Source organism: Bombyx mori, chromosome 1, assembly GCF_030269925.1.
Source record: "Bombyx mori chromosome 1, ASM3026992v2".
Lineage (NCBI taxonomy): Eukaryota > Metazoa > Arthropoda > Insecta > Lepidoptera > Bombycidae > Bombyx > Bombyx mori.
In genome coordinates this window covers 15,575,066-15,598,646 of record NC_085107.1, presented here as the reverse complement: position 1 = coordinate 15,598,646, position 23,581 = coordinate 15,575,066, and the positions used below count along the sequence as shown (strand labels likewise).

At 34.7% G+C, this 23,581-nt stretch overlaps 1 protein-coding gene and 1 long non-coding RNA gene across 2 annotated transcripts in view; one reads left to right on the top strand and one right to left on the bottom strand.

Annotated features, from left to right (window-relative positions):
• The window catches only part of LOC101746737 (alpha-mannosidase 2), a 119,443-nt gene that overhangs the window by 34,682 nt on the left and 61,180 nt on the right, over positions 1 to 23,581 (top strand). The gene's annotated exons all lie outside the window — the stretch shown is intronic.
• On the bottom strand, positions 7,026 to 9,321 carry LOC134199387 (uncharacterized). Its single transcript, XR_009973868.1, has 2 exons — positions 8,912 to 9,321; positions 7,026 to 7,330 (listed from the first exon to the last, which is right to left on the bottom strand). It is a non-coding gene; the product is annotated as an uncharacterized LOC134199387 (long non-coding RNA).

Sequence of the window (23,581 nt, the reverse complement as noted above, 5' to 3'; positions counted from 1 at the left end):
GTCATGGCATTATGCGCGTCTATTGTAGGTGTAATTGAACTAATACTGCGGACACATGGCAAACCAAACAAACGTAAGAAGATTAATGTTAGACTAGAATTTTGCAAACGAGAGAACGAGGTAAAATGAAAAAAAACGAGATATCTAATACCACCAAATTGAAAATAACAAAAGAAGAAAGAATTTTGAAAGCTTTAGGTGTACAAACAACGAATTTTTGAATTGGTAGGTTTTCTTGAAGTCTAAGTCACAGTAATACCAATCGCTGAATACTTTATTTATTGTAACTTTCGTTCTATTTTCAAGACAGTTCAATAAAAATTATAGCTGACTTTATATTTTCATTTAATCTTCTTTTCTCTTAGTTCAAAGCTGATTGATTCCTTACAAGTAAATATTGACTTTGCTATTATGTGGATACTTTTTGAACCGAAGAAGAAAGTCAATGTTATTTATTTTTTATTTATCTATTTATTATTTACATAGAAGTAGAAACACAATTATTGTATGTTTTGTATTATGTATGTCAATTACATGTACGTATTACATGTTTACGTTCATAATAATATTTATAATGGACGCTAAGGGGTTTATATTTTTCTTCATACTTCTTATAGTTAGTTTTAATTTTAAATATTACTTAAGTAACCTATTAATTCTTTGTTATGAAATTACGTTGCTAAAGTTTAATGCAACTTTATTAGTATTCACTATAAGTATATACTTTAAAAAATAATTTAATTATTCGCGTTTCCTCATTTGCAGTCTCAAATTTAAGACAAGCGAATCTGCGGAACACCGTATGTAGATTATATTTTAAAAGTTAGGATAAATAGGATAAATATTTGATTAGAAGAAACTTGATGTACTTGAAATCAGCTGTTAGTGTTCATTATCAGAATTATAAACTTTCTACCGTATCCAATGCTAATTTTCACATATATATTTTTTTTTATTGCTTAGTTGGGTGGACGACCTCACAGCCCACCTGGTATTAAGTGTTTACTGGAGCCCATAGACGTCTACAATATAAATGCGCCACCCACCTTGAGATATAAGTTCTAAGGTCTCAAGTGTAGTTACAACGGCTGCCCCACCCTTCAAATCGAAACGCATTACTGCTTCACGGCAGAAATAGGCAGGGCGGTGGTACCTACCAGCGCGGACTCACAAGAGGTCCTACCACCAGTAAATAATAGTAGTAATCTAATCCTACCTACCGACCACCAGTAATCTACAGGATTTCAAACAATTTGATTATTCGCTGAACGAAAATAATCTGTTAATGTACATTTTATTTTGGGCTTTATATTAATCGTTGGAAAATGTTGAGATTACAGTTGAAAGATTCATCTACATTCGCGCAGTCTAATAATAAATCGAGCGAGTGATTACCATCTAGTATGCGTGGCGTTTGAATGCTCGAATTCATTTTGCATTGAAATATGGCCCCCTGCAAAAAGGCTCGACGCGACTTCAATATCTTTCACGTGTACGGCCAATATTTCAAAGACTTAACACCCACTTTTAGCTTACCCGCTTTTGACAAAATTGATCTGAGAAAAATTGAGCTATGTAAATTGGAGTTATTTCGGAAGGGCTTGTTTGTTTGATAGCTAGGGGTCGTTGTTGAACAAAGTAAAACTTTAATATTCTCGGTTACAACGGCGGATCCAGGGGGTGGGTCATGGGGGTCATGACCCCCCCTGAGCTAGTTCCAGGACTTGAACTAACTTGGACTAATTGAAGAACATCATGATTTATTTATTATCTATTGTTATCAAAATTAAATTATAAGTTCTTAGCATGCCCACGACTATGTGACCCCCTCCTGGCGCCAAAGCTGGATCCGCCCTTGCTCGGTTATCGAACGTTGAGCAAGCAGCGGCGGTGCAATAACTTTGACTGAGATGTCCTCATATCATTTTTCATTGTGTACTTTGCGGATGAAGAGCTGAAATGGACGTTCGCCGCAAAAAAGATTGGCAATTTTATTCGCTACACAGATTGCAGTTCAAGCCAGGACGTGATTAAACATGTTTATTTATACCGTAACTGTATTCTGATATTTAGTATTTTGCTTCTTTTTACACTGTGCATGTATTTTTAGGTTGCATTTCTTTTAAACTGTATCCCGATACTGGGCACAAATGCTTGAAGGTCACAACTTTTATGGCGGTCTCATTTTGTTTTGTAAATTATAATACAATAATGAATTAACAAGTTCAATGTTTTCTTGCCTTGAAGTGCGATGTGTTTATTTTAATACAAAACACGACGCCTTTAGGTCAAAGGAACAATGAATTTTTCTGCTTTAATTTCATACTAGTGGTCCCGCAGTAGTCGAAATTCGACTATAATTAATTGAAATTATAAGATTGAACATTATTATGGTTCTATTGTCATAGACTATTTATTATACTTCTATAATCACAGATTTCGCCAAGACTTACACTTAAGACAAATATTAACAAGGGCAAACAATATTTAATCTATTCCCAATTTGACCATAGACTTTATGCAATAAGAAAAATTTAACAATAAACAAATAATATGCATGCGTGTGTGTGTCAAATACATGGTAGTGTGTGTAATGTTTTCTTTATTGATTTAATGTATATTTTAGGCATTTAAAAAAAATTGCCTTGTGCACTCCTTCTCTATGTTCTCTATAAGTGTGGGAAATTTCATACTCCTCCGTCCGCGCAATTTTCGTAAAAAGGGGTACAAAGTTTTTGCTTCACGTATTAATATATAATAGATAAAGCATTTTATAGCATTGATGTAAGACTAGTTCATGGAATGGTTTACTGGTTTGTTAACGATACTTCTAAGAGCTCTGCATCACTGCGAGAATGTAAATTATTATAGTCACAGATATGAATACTTATGAAGATTGCATTATCTCAGTAATAAATAGTGTATGTTGGCATTTTACGTTCAAACACAATCGTCACCCATGCAATAGCAATATTATTATCTATTCTGCTATTTTATTACCTACCAAAAGAGTACAAATTTGATAATAAAAGAAGGCATTTTTTAGAGACTGCCCAAAAAATTAATGAATGAAATGGGATCATTTTTCTCGAAAAAATTGGCAATCATTTGTAAAGTGATTGTCATAACTTTGATTTTGGTATAATTTTATTGTAATCTTTATGTGACACGTTCTAGTTTATCATTTGCTTTTAGCTTTTTTTTTTCGTTGTTTATATTTCAACTGTTGTTTATTAAAATTTACAATAGAACTCTATCGCTTGCAACAGTAAAAATTACTTGAGAATTTTTTTTGTTTTTTGTTTGCCTTAATGTCATTCTTGGTGTTCTATAGGTAGTATTGTATTTGTTTTTTTGTTGCTCTTCTAATTGAATCGTGGAAAGATTACGTAGTTCAACGCCGGCACCGGTACATGTAATACAATTAGATTTCCGCCTTTTCCTGCCTCAATTTTGCTATGCGTTTTGCTATTTTATATTGCACTGTTCTAAATATTATTGCTATGCTTGTTTGTTTTAAATTTAAGTTCGTCATTTCATTTTAATGTATAATTAAACACTAGGTTAAGGTACAACTGTTTGCGAATGTTTGTTAATGTGTAACATATAATAATTTGTCGTGAGAGCAATATTTGAATTACCGCTATTTTTTGACGCTGCGAAAACTAAACGATCGACGTAGAATTAGTAAGCACTCTTAAATCAGATTTTATGTTAATTCTCAAAACAAACCACCTAAAACAGTCTACGAAATGTTCATAGTTATAAACAGTTCACTTTGCTTCATGCACATTGTTTCCGCTTAAAGCATTTCTACTAGATTAAAATCAAATCGCCTGTAATTACTGGAAGGGAAATAACAAAATAACGGTGTAAAAGATAAGCCTGCGAACTGGTATTGGATCCAACTATTATGTTTGTTTTAGTATTACACGAGTATTAGCTTATATTAGAATACGTATGTAATGTACGTATAGTTTGGAATTGGTTTTGTTTAATTATGTCATCAATTACGAAAGTCACTTATCCAAAATTCGTGGTCTGATTTCGGAGTTTAAAATGTAGAGCGGGCTTGTCGTGAATGCGAAAACAGCACTGACAGCGCGTCGTTTTAAATAAAACAGTTATAATTATTTTTCGCGTCACTATAATATGTGCAATATTTGTTGTCTGGTATTTACATAATACTAGTGGTCCCGCAGTAGTCGAAATTGGACTATAATTAATTGGATTTGTATAATAAGTTTCTACACTATTATGATTGTATTTTATACTTCTATAATCACAAATTTCGGGCTACACTATAAAAAAATATTAATAAAGACAAACAATATTTAATCTATTCTCAATTTGACAACAGACGTCAAGAACAAAAGTTTGACAATAAATAGTATGCATGCGTGTGTGCGTCAAATACATGGTATGTAGTGTGCGTAATGTTTTCTTTATTGATTTAATGTATCTTATATGCATTCTTTTTAAAAATTATTAGCATTGTGCACTTCTTCTCTATATTCTCTATAAGTGTGGAAAATTTCATACCCCTCCGTCCGCGCAATTTTCGTAAAAAGGGATACAAAGTTTTTGCTTCACGTATTAATATATAGATATGAACATAATTTAAATTTAAAAACAAGTTATTTGATCTGTACCCACAATAATGCGAATGAAAAATTAATCGAATATCTCATATTGATGCGTAACAAAACTTTTTGTGTTTAATTTAAAACGATGTTTGTGTTGGCCACTGATTTCGGATGTTGGATAAAAATATGTGAATAAAAGTTGTGACAAACGTTGGTCGACGTCTTTCTTGTGACAAACGTTGGTCGACGTCTTGCACGAATGCGCATTTCCGTGGAACGTATGATGCACACAGACCACAGTTGCGTAAGTTTGCAGTGCTGTAATTGATCTAGAACTTACGTACGCCGTTCTAGATCCATTGTGTAAAGTTGCATCCGCTTAGTTAGAGTTTTATCTTCAGTTTTTGTTTTATCTGTTACGCGGGACGGGATATTCTATATTGTCGTAGCTTTGATACTGCCTTGAGGCATTGTTACGTTTATTGGAACAGCTCTTTAGTTTTTAAATTCAAAACGTACTGAAATATAATAGTTTTAGAGATCGTGTTTTTAAATTATTCTTCTTTCAGATTTCGATCGTTTGGAGCCTCTGGGTCTGCGGAGGGACTTCGGTTCCCTCTGTATTTTGTACCGTATGTTCCATGGGGAGTGCTCTGAGGAATTGTTCGAGATGATACCAGCATCTCATTTTTACCATCGCACCGCCCGCCACCGGAGTAGAGTTCATCCATACTACCTGGAGCCACTGCGGTCATCCACAGTGCGTTTCCAGAGATCTTTTTTGCCACGTACCATCCGGCTATGGAATGAGCTCCCCTCCACGGTGTTTCCCGAGCGCTATGACATGTCCTTCTTCAAACGAGGCTTATGCAGAGTATTAAGCGGTAGGCAGCGGCTTGGCTCTGCCCCTGGCATTGCTGAAGTCCATGGGCGACGGTAACCACTCACCATCAGGTGGGCCGTATGCCCGTCTGCCTACAAAGGCAATAAAAAAAATAAAAAAAAAAAAGATTCATTCTTCAAGTTAAACATAAATATTTAGATTCCATTAATCCTTAAATCATGCCAGTGCTACTTTAAGAAACTCCCATAAACGCTTTTCCGGAGTACTGAGTATTGATTAAGCTAGTGTCTGTTTTATAATATTTAATGATATCTTATGTCATTCTGAAGTCAAATATCCAGTACTTATATAATCATACATGGAATATCATTCGATTAAACTTTAATTTCAGTATGCGTGGTCACAGTACGCACCCAAATAAAACGGAGATTTTTCTAAACTACCGAGCCGTAATTAAGTAACATTTATCAATGTATGTTTTAAAAATAAAGTATAAAATTACGCAACGTGAGTTTGGTAATTACAATTTAAAAAAATAATGAGGTTTATGATAAAAACATAAAGTATGTACTGTACGTATAATAACTATTCGTAATCGAAATCGTCGTAATAATGATAATTCTCTTTGAAAAGGTCTCAAGTATAGTTACGATGGCTACCTCGCCATTCAAACCGAAACGCATTACTGCTTCACGGCAGAAATAGGTAGGGCGGTGGTACCTACCCGCGCGGACTCATAAGAGGTCCTACCACCAGTAAATACTTTGTGATCGATTGTGTGAAAATCGATCATAAAGTATCACAAAGATCGATATCTTAAAACATCTTAAAATACCGAAGATATTTTGAATTGCTTTCCACTTATCGTATGTTGATCCTGAATCACAAAAATAACTGTATCAAATTTCTTCACAAACGGATGGATGACTTAGAAACGCAAATTCGCAACAAATACTAATTTTATTTATGTATATACATAGATGATACCAGAGCTCATACACACTACACAATCACCGTCCGGTTTCAATTGTTTGAAATTCAATTATATTCGACTAACAATTAACCATAAATATGTATATCGGATTGTCTAGCTTGTATCAATTAAAAAAAAATGTAGAAAAGCGTTCATTAGTATAGTTTGCACTTTGGCAAGACCCTCACTTGCGGTGTTGGTGTATCGTGAAACAGCGTGACACTTAAAAGATTGATTTTGTACAAAGATAATTAAACATCCATCACTGTACCCGTTAAGTTGTCACATCGATGGTAACTTTATGAGGATTGAGTGCAGTCCGCGTTTGATTAACTGGATATCCGGTCTTTGTGAAAGCCGCACCTTCGACTGCTCTATCAAGTTATCACGTCTGTGAAATTTTATTTTGTGAAAACGTTTGAATAGAACAAAAAAAAAAACGTTGAATCAAATGTTTGGAACAAATGTTTCGGTAGGCAGCGGCTTGGCTCGGTACGCAGCGGCTTGGCTCTGCCCCTGGCATTGCTGAAGTCTATGGGTGACGGTAACCACTCACCATCAAGTGGGCCGTATGCTTGTCTGCCTACAAGTGAAATAAAAAAAATAAAAAAAAACATTCTAATCTCGAATTGCATTTTTAAAGGTTCTTAATACCAAAACTCCTCAAGGAATAGAAAATCATGTACAAATGGTACAATCTAATAGTTTCGACATTTCGTAAACAATTGAACTTTCTTCTTCTTCTTCTTCGTCGTTTTCTTCATTGCTGAAGGTTGTGTCCCTGAAACTTGACCGTTGCCTGTCTCGTGAGCTGTTTCCATCTCGTCCGGTCCTCAGCTGCTCGAATGGCGGTTGCGACTGGCAACCCAGTTAGAGCGGTTACTTGATCACACCAACGGCTAGGTAATCGGCCGCGGGGTCTCTTTCCTTTGAAAGAATTGAATACTAAATTAAACCTTAATAACGTAAAATACATTTAACGTAGTGCGTTCAAAATGTAATTGAATATGTTAATTCGTTGGCGTTTACTTTATTAATTAGTTTATAAGGTAAACACCGTATAAATTGGATGGCCTTATAAACAATTAAAATGAGTCATCTATCGTGCCACCCTCAATCCCGTTCGATTCGATTGTCGCTACGAGTTAGACGCAGGCAGTATCTTAGATGCCAATTGCGATATTTTCAATATTTGTACGTCCTCAACTATCCTCAATATCAAGTCTGCCCCTTCCAACACTACATGACAATCATGACAACTCTGTCAAGAGTGACACGATTGACAAGAAATGAACTATCCTCATAAACGCTTTTCAATTAATTACGCTTATTTATAGTGCATTGTGTCGAGGCGTGAAAGACTATTTGCTTTAAGCGACATTTTTCCAACTTTACACGAGAGCCATTAAAAGCTTAAAATTTAGGAAAAATGTCATGACGAAAAAGCTTCTTCCTCTATTTGAGTGGAGTAAACTTATTTGAATTTCAATTTAAAATATCGAATTGTTGATGCTAATATCAAATAAAACGGACCTTAAATTACATTTCGCGTATTAAGCCAAATGTCGCTTAAACCAAAAAGCCTTTAACCCCTCGACATGATAAACCTTAAAGGTCAACAGGTCCTTACAAAAAACATCTTTCACGTATCTCTGCCTAATGGACCTACTTAAAGAAGTTTCTGATTGAATCCAATCGCGAAGTAATCTATTTATAGAAAACATACCACGGAATAATACCTATTACGTGTACCTATAATAGTACCTTTTACGTGAGTTCTCTAAACCACTAAATTCGTACTTAAAGGACAGCGGTAATAGTGATGGCGATCTGCATTTCATACATACATTTTATAAGCTTAATAGCAGTGTTTATTCCCTGCTGACGGCTACACAAACTATTTTGTTTTATCTTCCATGAAAAAACAGGAATTATGATATTACTATGATGAAAGCGAAGCTTTTATGTTTATTAAACAAAGCGAACTGCACAATGTGGATGGTGCTTAATAGTTTTTATTTTATTTTAAATGCGTTTAATTAAACAGTTTACGCCGCAAAAATTGGATCTGATATTAACTTAAGTAACAAAACGGCCTACCATAAATTTTATTAAAGCTTGTGTTGTGGGTTTCATTGAACGATATTTATACCGTGTGCACTTCGGGATTCGTTCGCGCAGTGAGACGTTAGTTTGGCCAATTGTTTACGTTAATAATACTACCCTGCATAGTTTTATATGCAGAATAAACGTATTACTAATAACAAATAAGGCCTTAACGTATCAAATTTATAAAAAAAATGCCTTTCTTGTTTCAAATATCTATTAAAATAAATAGCCTTAAAACTTAGGTAGCGCGACTAAAAAGTACGAGTGCTCGTAATTTAAATATTTTAAAAGACGCCCGGTGTATTTGAATCGACCTAGTTGTACGGCTACGTCTTCTACGACATAATGGCTTCTTACAATCAAAATCGAACGCACATTACGATATGTATACTTACTTACAGGTAGGTAATGCGTAATGGGAATCCGTACGGTATGGTACAACAACTTTCTGCCGTCGCTACACCGTCTACAATAAGATTAAAATTTAAACTTGTGCCTCAAGCTGCCGGTAATCACGTTGTGGTGTCTATAGGTTCGTGTGCTGATGTGCGCTGGTCTGCCCATCGACTCAAAAATTTAATTTATTTAATTAATGAATAATTATAATTCCAAACGAAACATCGAGTGCGGTTGAAGGTCGGGTTATCAGTCTTTGATAGCCGCTATCGGGGTATTGTAAATTTGTTGATTTTTTAACTTATTTTATACTTTCCTCCTAAGGCCGATCCGTCCCGTGTATGCTACGTAGTATCGCTCAGTGTACGAAATATTGATTTTTGGTAAAATTCGTATGCTAACAATACTATGACTACTAGGTTAGAGTGGTATGGAATGTGATGCGTAGAGAGAAGATGCATGTGACTAGAAGATGTATGGAAATGCTAGTGCAAGGTAGAGAGGGAAGAGGTCGACCGAAGAGGACATGAATGGAGTGTGCGAATGACGATATGAGAGAGAGAGGAGTAAGTGTTGAGATGACGGCTGATAGAAGAGAATGGAAGAGAAAAATTAGCTGTGCTGACCTCACCTAGTGGGATCAGGTGGAGAAAAAGAACAATACTATGACAAAACCTTTTCTGAAATACCAAATGTACCAAGTTTCGAGACAATCGGATTAACGTAACCCATTCGCATAAATAAAACGAAATATTAGCCCAAGACTTACCTAAATCGGGTTTTACTATTTCTGGCCGTATTTGATGCTGGCATTCCCGACGCCAATGGAAAAGATAAAACGCGGTGAGATTATTCCCAGTCTGCACCAAGTTTACTACGAAGGTCGTAAACGTTTTAGAGAGTCGTTTAGACTACCTAGTGTATTATCAATTACAGTTCACTGGAGGCCTTTCACGGAAATCCGGTATTGCGTACCACTGGCTTTTATACTTTTTACATTCAAAGGACTGACGAACTCTCGGCTTTCCTGATGTCAAGTGGTGTCTACGTATGGTATTGTAAAATGGTATTCTGCGTTATGCTTTGCTTTACAATGAGCCTTACCATTAAAACGTGAATTGAAATTGAGATCTGAAATGATGCGAAAGAAATTCCAAGCATATAATGAAGTAATGTAGTATGTATGATATACAATGGTTACCGCCAGATAAACCGTAGTTCGTAAGTGCAAAAGATTATCCCTTGATTATAAAATCAAACGTCATTATATCATTAACATAAGTTAAATTAAAAATGTTTTCCAATAATGATTTTATTTTTAACATACTCTTGAGTTTTATGTATAGCTATTGACTCCTTTTTAATCTAGGTACTTGAATTTCATTCAAACTGTATTGTGCATAAATTACATCGTATGGTTATATGTATAATAATATGTTTATATATATATTTCTTCTGTGTGTGTGTTTGTCACTGAACTCCTAAACGGTTGGACCGATTTGAATGAATTTTTGTGTCACAAGACAACGTTTGTCAAGTCCGCTAGTATTATTATAAATTTGCATTGAAATAAACAGGGCCACTTATACATTTTCAAACTCATTGTTCGTATTTTCGTACATTTGTATACGATTTTATTTAAAAAAAAAACATATGAATATAGTTCTCTAAACTTGGGATCTGTGAATTTTTAGTTACCTAAAGATCTTCGTATTGACGAGTGTTTCATGGCACATTGCGAATGTTTGCATGGTAGATCGATAGAACGGCGAAGCGGTTAGCAACCAGCTTAGGTAATGTAGCTACTGAATTTATCAATAGATATTACCAGATCAGTTTTTATTTATTAATGACGTAAATAGATAAAATAACTCGCGGCACGTCTGGTGTTAAAGGAGATGAAGAAGAAGAGGGTGTAGACACGACTATGTGAATGCCGCCACCAACCTTGAGACATGAGGTCAAGATCTCAATTATAGAGTAACATTAATGCTTCGCGGCACAATAGGCAGGTTCGTGTTACCCACACGTGCGGACTTAAAATACGACTAAACAAAAATACTTTTTTTGTAAATCGTTTTGCCCACCAAAATTCACATCGAAAAAAAACCCGCAGAATGAATTAATTGTGTTCATCAAGAACCGTGAAGCGTTTTAAATCATATCGACCGCTGTTATTAAATTTTCCTGGAACATACATATGTGTGTATGACTAATTTTATTTTATACAAACGGTCAAGACTATAAAGTTTAAAAATAGAAGCAAAATCCAGACCGGCAGAGCGTCTGGCGCTTCGATACTGTTCCGTGAAGAATTGACGGATAAAGAATCGTCGACGGGCACATATTGTACACAGATTAAGATTACCAACAAATACTTTTCAGGAATATGGAAAACACGCGAATAGCTAATGTTTACATTTGTTACATGTTACCTAGGTACATTAACAAATGGTTAAAAGAAGGATTATATATATATTAACCATTTGAGTCGTCTATTATCAAAGGTGGCAATCTGTGCATTTGGACAAAAATTTTTTATTGATATGTCAATACAGATTGATTTGAATATAATCGTCTCCTTCAAAGAATACGGTTCAAAACCTGCATTAAATAAAGGTTAATAGTTAACCTGTTATTTATCTAAGATGTTGTTCAGAAGAGTTTTGTGACTGCCAATGGAATACAAAGTCAATAATTCGTTTTTCTGATTTACCAATAATTGTCCAAAAGTCACATTTCCGGCTTTGATAATAGTCGACTCATTTGTTGTTCGTAAGTTACGTCCTGGTTTTTCGTTCTATAAAAAATACAGCAAATTTGCCCTATTCTCAATATAATTTCTTTTCTCTTAAACGGGTTCTTGTTAACAAGTTCGGTAGACGGCTTTTTTACTCTCATTAAAGTTATTAAAAGAGCTTAAGTAAGGAATTACGGTAGACATTTTGTAAGTTATGATCTTCATAATTGTCAAATGTTTTTAATTGAAAATTAATTATTATATTAGAAAAGGATTAAAGTAATCCTGTAGGAATTATGAGGCCTTTGCTGTGCCCCTGGTGTTGTACCAATGGGCGATGGTAATTACTGCCAAACGACGGTTAAAGTTTTTGCAAAAATGTCCTTCACGCGATTGATAATGTTATCACGTAACTGGGCACATGTTTGCGGTCCGGGATGTGACTTATTGTCCTAATGGAACGAATAAAAATCTCTCTTAATTTGTTGTATCTTTAAATTTAATCTTAGAAGGAGAACGACTTACTTTAATCATTCATTTATTCATCATATATTTAAACCAAAAGTATTTGCGCTCGCCTTACTTGTGCGATTTAAATAAATGTTTTAATTGAACAAGGCAATGGAAAACGTCGCATAAAAATTTGTCCATGAGCCCAAGTAAGATATATGTTATATTAACCTTTAAGTTGGTCTAACGATTGTATACGCGCTTGTGAACATACACGCGATATCTTTATTCTGTCTATTCACATCGTATCACGACTTTACCTATACGGAGTGCAAAGTACAGATTTGTGTTCTGCAAGGCATACCGTGCATAAGAAGCATTATGGATTAGTCGACTATATCAAAAATTTCAGATGTTATATCAAATTTTACATATAAATTGTATTAGTTTTATTATAGGTAGATAATAAAGTTGCGTTTGACGTTCGTGATGAAAAATCATTTGTATTCATTTTATATAATTATAGACTTAAGCCCGGTCAGCGTCCTCGTCGAACCTGTCGCTTGCGACGAAGGGCTCGACGATTGAATTAACCCATAGACACAGCCCACTGAGTTTCTCGCCGGATCTTCTCAGTGGGTCGCGTTTCCGATCCAGTGGTAGATTCTGCGAAGCACTGCTCTTGCTAGGGTCAGTGTTAGCAACACTCCCGGGTTGAGCCCCGTGAGCTCACCTACACGTCAAGGCGAAGCTGAAATAGCCTCTCAAGCCTATCAGCATAGGTAGGAAAAAAAAGGCAGCGGATTGGCTCTGCCCCTGGCATAACTACCATCCATGAGCGACGGTAACCACTCACCATCAGGCTCGTCTACCTACAAGAGCAATAAAAAAATCAAATCCACAGTTATTTTAGTAAATATTTATGACAATAAATACGAATCTTACAACAAAAAACAAGTTTAATTATTATATTTTCTGTCTTTTTCATTAATTAATGGTAGATTTTGTAAAAAGTAAGTAAGGCATGTTTTTATTAAATTAAATATTCAAGTTTCCGCACAATACAAAATGCGTTTCAAATAGGGAAGTACTATTAATATCAGACAAAGCCACACCGAAGCGTGGTTTGGATTAGTGAGTATATAAATATATTTCGTACATGGCGGAAACAGCACTCACGGTCTGGACCAAGTTTTGTATTTAGATAAGGTTTAGTTAGTTCATATAATATGTAATTTAGGCGACTTCTCTGAAAACGAAACAGCGATTTCATGCAATAGAGCATTTTTGCAGAAAAGCTTCATCTCACACAGATATTTTTTTATAATTTTACTGGTGGTAGGACCTCTTGTGAGTCCGCACGGGTAGGTACCACCGCCCCGCCTATTTCTGCCGTGAAGCAGTAATGCGTTTCGGTTTGAAGGGTGGGGCAGCCGTTGTAACTATACTGAGACCTTAGAACTTATATCTTAAGGTGTGCGGCGCATTTACGCTGTAGATGTCTATGGGCTCCAGTAACCACTTAACACCAGGTGGGCTGTGAGCTCGTCCACACATCTAAGCAATAAAAAAAAAGATAAGAAAAGATAAGTCTGATGTATTTGTATTGTTTACTGTTTTGGAGGTTTGCGCACTTGCTATCTCAAAACTTTAGTAGACGGGATTGAAAAACAACGTTACTAATTAAAAAAATATAATTCGAAGGGTGTACGGCTAATTGATTCGATTTAAGCAACATTTTTGCAACTTTACAGAAAGCTATTTAATGCTTAAAATTTGGAAAAAATATCATAACCAAAAAAAACCTTCAGCTATTAGATTGCAGTAAACTTAATTGAAATTCAATTAGAAATATGTAACTGCTGATGGTAATACCAAATAAAACCCACCTTTAATTACAAAGATAAATATCGCGTATTAAGCGAAGTGTCGCTTAAAAAAAGTAGCCTTTCATACATCGATATGTTATTTTCTATAAATTTACACTTTTTGATAGATTGAAATTACGAGTCTCATAATGTATGTGAACCTAGGTGAACCTACATTATGAAATTCATAAATTAAACAATATGAGAACATAGAGCCGAACGCAGTGCGATCGCTCAGGTACTACGAATACTACGTTAAAAGAAACAAATAACTCTTATGTTTTTACTATGTACAAATCAACTATAAATCTATACTTCTATACTAATATTATAAAGAGGAAATGTTTGTTTGTTTGTTTGTAATGAATAGGCTCCGAAACTACTGAACCGATTTGAAAAATCTTTCACTGTTTGGAAGCTACACTATTCCCGAGTGACATAGGCTATAATAATCATTTATGAAAAAAATTAGGGATCTTTATTAAATTCCAATAATGTAACCCAAGGTGTAAAAAAAATACCTAAATTATTCTTTACATCGCCTGCCTTGCGGCTTTGTAGAACACATTATTATTTACAAAACGTGTCGCGACATATATGTCTAACTATTATAGTAATGCAGCAATAAGAATTCTTTTATTTAAAAAAATAAAACAACTTCGTTGAAATTATTGTTAAAGACCCGAGCTGAGCCTGAGCGGGCCGCTAGTCTGTAATAAAGGCCTTGAACAAAACTAAATATATGTATATATAAATGTGATCAAAAACAATAATAACAAATGATGAATATAACGTTGTATTTATTATTTTAATTATATAACACTCAAATGATATTTGTTGTTCTACAAAGTAACAGAACAGAAACGCATTTTTGTTAATAATATCGTACGAAAAGTTTAAAAAGTATAGTATTGATATTTTCCTTTGCCTAATTATCATGTTCGAATATTATAAAAATAATAACGGCTTTATTTGTTTATTTGTCCCCGTAGGTATTATATTGAAGCGGCGTTTATTCGATTGAATTGAATCTTTGTGCTGTTAGTTTTGGCACTTCACGGGCGGATTTTATCATAGTAACATCGATGTGTCCACGATTCGTTTCAACAAATAGGGTACATTTGAATCATTCGGAAAAGTCGCTGCAAACTCTGGCCCGTTCTAACTACTAAGTTATCTATTTTCTATCTTCTTCTTCTTCTATCTTCTATATATATAAAAATTAATTGCTGTTCGTTAGTCTCGCTAAAACTCGAGAACGGCTGGACCGATTCGGCTAATTTTGGTCTTGAATTATTTGTGGAAATCCAGAGAAGGTTTAAAAGGTAGATAAATATGAAAAGGTTCGGAATTAAATAAAATTGACAATTTTGTTTTTCGTTTGATGTGTCTCACCGTCGAACGGATTCCTTTTGTTTGTTTTAAGTTTATTTTATACAAAAGTTTAGGTCTTTTATTTATAGATTGAGGTAGTACGAAGCCTGCTGGGTCAGCTAGTATATTGATATATTCCAAGCTAATATCGAACGTAATCGAACTCTCTTTAAATAGACATTGAACTCCCGCAGTTTTTGTTTCTCGAACGGCTCGACTGTAATATTGTTTGATGTCTTCTGCTGTCGATAAAATTGCTACACTCGGCAGAGTTAAAATGAACTCGCTGAAGGCTACAGCGTAATGTATATTTATGAGCGACTGTCATAAAAATGCTAGAAAAATGAAATGAAAATGAAACGTTTGTATCGAGTTGATCTGGCACGTTTGTTTGACACGAAATTTGCTTATTTCTACCGTGAAGCAGTAATGCGTTTCGGTTTGAACGGTGGGGCAGCCGTTGTAACTACACTTGAGACCTTAGAGCTTATATCTCAAGGTGGGTGGCGCATTTACGTCGTAGATATCTATGGGCTCCAGTAACCACTTAACACCAGGTGGGCTATGAGCTCGTCCAACCATCTAGCAATAAAAAAAACGTGTAAAATAAGCACTAAACTGCTAAACGTTCTTCACGTGTTTCACAGTCCGGAGTCATAAAGAGCAACTTGCAACGCGACCATTTCAGAACTAAAACCACCTGTTGATTTGAAAAACCATCCGTGTTTGTATAAATCAGGAGATATCCTACTTACAATTTAAAAGTCTTGTAACATTGAATAAAATTCAGATCCCACCTTTCATAACAAAGTTCGTTTTTGAATACGCGATGTGGCCTTTGTGCAAACCTAATTGGCTTGTCCTCTTTACCAATAAATTATTTAGGCTTCTAAGAGCCAATTTGACGGACTGCTAAGCTATGCGTGGACAAACGTTCGTGCTCAATCGCGTCACTAATGCGACTAGACTTTGTTTAGTAAACATCATTATATTAAACTAATTTGACGTTCACATGAACTCGGGCTAGCTCCCCGTATTTTTTCTTCTGTTTTATTATTGTGTTATTGATCTCTGTGACTCTTTACAATTAGATGAGTCAGCACAAATACACAGTAAATCATCTAAATGAATAAGTGTATTAACCGTCAAATTGATTTGTTTATTTCAAGAATTCCTCGTAATTACTGTTATCGGTTATAATGCCGTCAACAGTAAACATGTTCCAGATTATTTTATACATATGTTGAGCATAATTTGTAGCCGATTCCAACAATATCGAAAGTAATATTATTATACTCGTGAACGCTATGATTAGATAAACTCGACCTTTAGGAGGTATGTGCTGTTTAATTCGAATAATAACTTATATATTAATCTTGATTATAAAATAATAAGAGCATAGAATAACTATAATAATAATACGTGTAACATAATGAAAACTAATGTAAATTCGTGCAGAGTTTTTTTTTTTTATTGCTTAGATGCATGGACGAGCTCACAGCTCACCTGATGTTAAGCGGTTACTGGAGCCCATAGACATCTACAACGTAAATGCGCCACCCACTTCGAGATATAAGTATATAAGTGACTAGTGTGTAGAATTGATTGATGATAATACGAGTGCTTAGACGTAAACCCGTTTCTGTACGTATCAGTAATTTGCCAAGGATAAAATCGGTTGTTTACAATGAACGATATCTCAGCGCAAAGAGCACAACTCACACCGAAGCGTCATCGAAATATAAGATTGTTGTTATGAAGACCCTGATATGAGTCGTCTATTATCAAAGGTGGCAATCTGTGCATTTGGACAAAAAAATGTTATTGATATGTCAATACAGATTGATTTGAATATAATCGTCTCCTTCAAAGAATACGGTTCAAAACCTGCAGGTTAATACTTAACCTGTTATTTATCTAAGATGTCGTTCAGAAGAGTTTTGTGACTGCCAATGGAATACAAAGTCAATAATTCATTTTTCTGATTTACCAATAATTGTCCAAAAATCACATTGCCAGCTTTGATAATAGTCGACTCATATATTATTTGTTTTAGTAAGCACTGTATGGTGCAGTTATGTAACGAGAATAAAAGGTTTCAATAGAAAGCAAGCTTTTTTTTTTTTATTGTCCGTCACTATCGAAGCTTAGTAAACGTTAAAGTTTTTAGAAGTAGAGGGATTTTATATGGCACAGTGAAATGTAATAATTAGTATTGTAATCTTCCCTCGGGTTAATAAAACAAAGAATAAACATTATTTTTTTAATCCCATATTTTTTCTTGTGGTTTCTCTCCAACCTCGTCTTTAGTGTCTTCTGAAAGAAATTTCATTTTGAAAGATGCCGTAGTTTTATTCAAATTTAATTGTAAGTTATTTTATAACGATGATCATTATTATATAAGTTTAAATAAATAATAATAAAAATTATTAGCGTTAAATCTCAACGTGAATTTTCTCGAACACTATTTGTTTTACGTACAGTCAATCATGTGTCATCATCACGATCAGATCACAGTACTTCAATACCGGCCGTCTTTTGAACTTTTCCATTTCCAGAATGAACCCGAAGGAAATTCGAAACTCTAACTCTTATAACTGGTGGTAGGACCTCTTGTGAGTCCGCAGGGTAGGTACCAACACCCTGCCTATTTTCCGCCGTGAAGCAGTAATGCGTTTTGGTTTGAAGGTTGGGGCAGGCGTTGTAACTGTACTGAGACCTTAGAACTTATATCTCAAGGTGGGTGTGTGGCATTTACGTTGTGGATGTCTATGGGCTTCAGTAACTACTTAACACCAGGTGGGCTGTGAGCTCGTCCACCTATATAAGCAATAACAAATAATAATAAAAAAAACTTAAATCCCTGACCGCTCTTGGACTGGAGCACTAATTAGCTCCTATAAAATACGATAGTGTAATGTATGAAAATACAAAATCCAACATATCAACAGATACACGAGCGTAGACAATACTAGATATAACAATGTTGTTCGCTAATTAATTAGAATACACAAAATAACACGTCTCGAAGCTTAACTCGCTTCACTTCGGCACGTAACTGAAAAACAGTGACGGTACATTAACTAGGTACTGTAGTACTTGATAAAAACAAACGACTTTATAATGTTCTCGTCATAAATTTCATTACTGATATATTTTTACATACTAAGAAAACATTCGATATTATTGGTCGAAATAAATCTGAGAAAAAAAAAGTATATTACCCATTTTATTTTTGTATTTTATTATTGTTTATTAAATGTATTATTACCCGTTGTCGTTTTCTTTCTCCTAATATGCATATACTATGCACTGGACGTATGGCGTATACTATGGCTTCTACTTACTTTGAAACTCTAGAATAAATTCCCTGCATGAGTTAGTTTTCCTCAACCTATTCGCTGGTAGCCTAACGCTAGGTGAGCTCACGGGCTCAACTTGAGATCATCTGCTAACACTAGCCGTAGGGCATGAGCAGTGCTTCGCAGAATTTACCATCGGATTGGAATCGTGACCCGCTGAGAAGATCCGGCGAAAAACTCAGTGGGCCACATGAAATGTATTTTTTCGAATGAGGCCATAGTATTTTATGGCCAGTTTAAACAGAGGATCGCATGACCGACCATGGTGGTGGTAGGCACCATCGCTCATCTACGTCAGCAATGCTAGGGGCACAGCCAAGTCGCTGCCCACTGTAATGCTGTTTGGAAGCCACCAGTCATTTGCATTTCGAATGTGAGATGATCAGTCTGGAAACGTTACATTTATTATTCCAGTAGAAGAACAGTTCTAAACGTAGCCAGACAGTAGTAGTAACAACATAAAAATCGCGATCAAAAAAATTATATTGCTCGTATTTATCACGCGCGATGGGAACACAATTAAAAATAAGCAATGGCGTCAGTTGCTGTATCCGCTTTGGATTGGCCGTTCATATTTCTTGAAACCAAAAACTTTAATCTAGGAATGAGTGCCTATTTAGATCTAGAGGAGCAAATTGATATTGATTCATGCTTCTGTCAAAGTTAGGTTAGGCCATATTATTTTCGGTTCCGTGAAAATGACTCAATGCTTAATTAACATAAGAAAAACATTTTAGAATAAACAGAAAGGTAAATTTAATTTAGAAAATAGAAACACAAGCATGATTGGTTTGAATTGTAGCAGCTTTGTCAGTTAATATTATTTTCACATGAATACATTTCTATTTCATACCTCAGCAATCACAACTCGAACAAACACAATTCGTATGAAAACGTACATATTTAAAGAAAGTAATTTGAATTTTCTGTATGAAAATAAAATGTGTGCGACAAATGTTTACGTATCTAAAAATAATACGTTTTTAGTTACCTCTCTTTCAAGAGTATAATCGATCTTACCGTGATATGTCAGCCATTGATCTAGGGCTCTAACATGACATTTGTTACGTAAGGAACCAAACATCAAGAAATTCGGTCATGTTCCTTTTGTTGAATTTTCTTATTAGCCTATTTGTTTTTCCGGCTGGCGGTGACATGAGTTCCAAATGGTTTTATTTTTCACTTGGATATTTTAATTAAATTATATTGTTTGTGATTTATACAAGTATTAAAGTTTTGTGCTTATAAAAACAAAGATTTAAATAACAATATGATTATGTTTTTTTTTTGCATATCTACATATTCGTGGTAAATGAATAATTGAGTAAGTACGCCTTGAATGGTGGCATCGAGTGTATGTAACTTATGAGCCTTAAGATCTAAACAGTTAGATCTCTTCATAAATCTAATATACTTTGATGATACAACGAATTTGCAAATGTATTTTAACATTGCCATCTTTCACTGTGACTACTAAACAGGTTTATAAAAAAATCATGGTTTATTCATAGTAATGCTTTCACATATAATGTATTATTATCAAAAACTTTTACGCCAATAAAACTGTGCAAGGGCTTTACTAATTTACTTAATTTGAACGAATGAACGCAGAGAAAATATAAAACTTAATCTAAGACTACACGAAACTATACAGTTTATCTATAATTAACTAAAAAGTTAAAACAAATTTTTGAAGCATTTAAAGAATTCATATTAAAAGGACATAAATGTAAAAATGTCGTTTGAGAAAAATGAATACTACGTTGTGTCATATTCAGCTTATAAATGCTCAACCCTAAGTATAGGCCCCTCTAGTGCTTCTTATTCATTACGGTCTAGAACGTTCGTTCACTGCGTGCCACTCTACGGTCAGTTCATACTATGCTTTGGTTGCCCCAATCGATATTTTTAAATGATTACAAAAAAAAAACATGTATTCATTTCACACTCATTTGTAACAATTCCACAGTATCTTTTATTTATTTGAAAGCTAGTTCTTATTGGGCCCATGTAAATTTTATCAAGATCCAATCAGTAGTTTTAAGCTATCCTTTTCATTGTCTTCGACTACATTGATGATATTCTCATTCATTTTATTTTAACGTAACGTGGGACGCCCCCTGGCTAGGTGGTGCGATGACCTTCGGGGCCGGCATGAAGTGGATGAGGAGAGCTGAAGAGCTCAGTGGTGTGGATTGGGAGAGGCCTATGTCCAGCAGTGGACGACTGTGGGCTGTTGATGATGATGAAAAAAGTGTCGGTTTTTAACATATACCTCCGGAATCCTAAAGAAATCTTAGTAAGGTTATCCAAGTAAAATAACATATACGTGCTTTCGTCCTTTAAGTACGATATTCCTGTTAGTCGTAAACTCGGCAGCTTTTATACACAATTCACAATTTAATGACATAATAAAACTGAAATGCCTTTGGCAGTTCGTCTGCCTCTTTGAAAAGTATTCACTCAATATCTTAAGTTTTATCAAGAATCCATTTTAGAGTTAACAGTTCGTGGGTCCTAAAATTAATGGTAAAAAAGAACTTATACCTACGAACTTTTAAGTTTGTGTTAGACATAAGTATGTATGCTTAGAGTTTTTCCCGTGACCTAATAATGATTGCTATTTTTATGGATAAAAATATTTTACTAGCGTTTTGATCGGGTAATCTTATTTTCCTTGTAATACACAGCTCAATTAGATTCGAAAGATTGTATTTGCACGCTACGCAATTATTGGCAGTTTTAGTGTAATGGGTAAAACTCGAATATGTGTGGCTGGAATAGCCCCTTAGGCTCCAGCGATGTATGTGTCGTAATTCAAATCTAGATATTCTTTTTAAGTAAGGCATTTACGATACCTCGTTCGCGAGTACAATCTACAATAGACTTAAAAAACAAAGACGCAATAAAAATCAAACCTGTAGAATTATATTGGATTTATGGGATCGCTGATGCTAAGGTATGATCCTCGTAACTACTTGGCGTTACGACTAAAATATTAAGAAAAATATCTTTCTTTGACCACAGTATATACATTTTACGGGTAAACTGATATTCGCAATCGTGTCCGTATTTAATCTTGGACACAAAGACACCCTCGCACCAAGTATGGAAGTACATCATTGACGTCAGTGGCCGTAGGTGGCCTATTATTACTCGTGTCTCCACGTGTAATCATAATAAACTTGAAAAGTCAACGTTCTGAAGAATTTTATTTATATCTATCTTAGCTGAGCTGACAGTACCTGATGTGGGTAGGTATCGTTTCTGGATCAAAGTTGTGCTTTTAGGAATATGAATGCGGACAAGGTGTGTGGGAATGTGTAAATTGAGCCTTGATTCTTGAGTATAGAAGACGACCGGAAAGAAAGGACTGTGAAAATATTCTATCTAATCTATAAATAATGTAAAAGATCCCGCAAACTTCTGAAATGATTCGGTATCGGTTCATACTAGTTTAACACACTCGCCTTAGAGAAATTTAAAGAAACTTGCTCATCTATCGTTTGCATCAGAGCTTAAACACAATTCTCCGTATTGTAGCAACAATAAAATATTACATAACAAGTTGCCGATCATGGTCACTCGTGAATATAATTTTCGGTATGTACTTCATATTCGACGTGCCCAAAACTTCAATAATGTTTATGTTACTACGTGAATAAGTTATACCTTACATGAGCTCATGATTAGAAGTGTTGTTTCAGCTGCGTTAAGATAAACCTCGTATTTGGAGATGTTATTACTTTTTTTCTGCTCCACAGTTTTATTTTGTAACCGATCGTTGTATTCAAAATAATAATGGTCGATTTATCTACAAAATTAGTCTATTGATTGAAACTAGTCTTTAATTTAAAGGAAAATCTGAACGATCTTGCTAGCCTTAATAATTTCAAAGATTTTGCTCCTTCTCTTATTTTATATTTCCTTAATGAGGATCGTGGCATGAAGTTTGATGTTCCTCTGTGAATTAGTAACAGACTGAAAAATTGAATATAGCAATTTAACCTAATTTGAAAAATGCGTGTCACTAAACTAGGCCATTGATTATTCAGGTTACTTTAAATTCGTAATTACAAATTAATAAAGCTTTTATAGATAAAGCTTTCAATATTCAGATCGCTTTTCGAATTCAACATTACAAAAAACCGGAAAGTTTTTAAACCTCCCAATTTTGTGAAGTCGTCGTGGCCTAAAAAGATAGAGCACCCGATAAAAACATACTCCTACCAAGCTATGCGATTATGCTGATGTCACCTGTCCTGGTGAAACTTGAAAAGTCTTCGGACCACTTCTTCCTTCTTAAAAAAGAAATCGGTGTTCAAATCCCGCAGGCAAGTACCAATTTATTTAAAAGAAATATGTACTTAGATTACTATATTTATGAACGACCCCACGACGTAGGATTTTTTTTTGATGAATATTTAAAAATAGTATATATCTAAAATTAAAAAAAAAAGACATGCCCGCTGAGTTTTTTTCCAGTTCTTCTCAGGACGGAGGCTAATTTTTGTGAATTGGCGGTAGTTCTTTTTGACGTTCAACAAGTACCTATGTACTATCATTTATGTTGAATATTTTTTTTTTTGATTTGATTTGAATTTGAATTCATTTGAATGATAAAAGTTTTTGATAGAAGACGTGCAGAGATGAAATAGTTGAAAACTATTTACGATAGGCGAAAAATTAAAAGAAAGCGATTTTTGTTTCGGATATGAACTCGCTGTGAGATACAGGTGTGAACTTGCTGACGCCAAACAAAAGCAATCTAATATTGAACACAACGGACAACTAAAGACAGCTTACGCCGCTGCCCGCGTTGTGAAATATTTATATACAGAGAGATACTAGTGAAATTAAGAAGTCCCACAACTTTCAA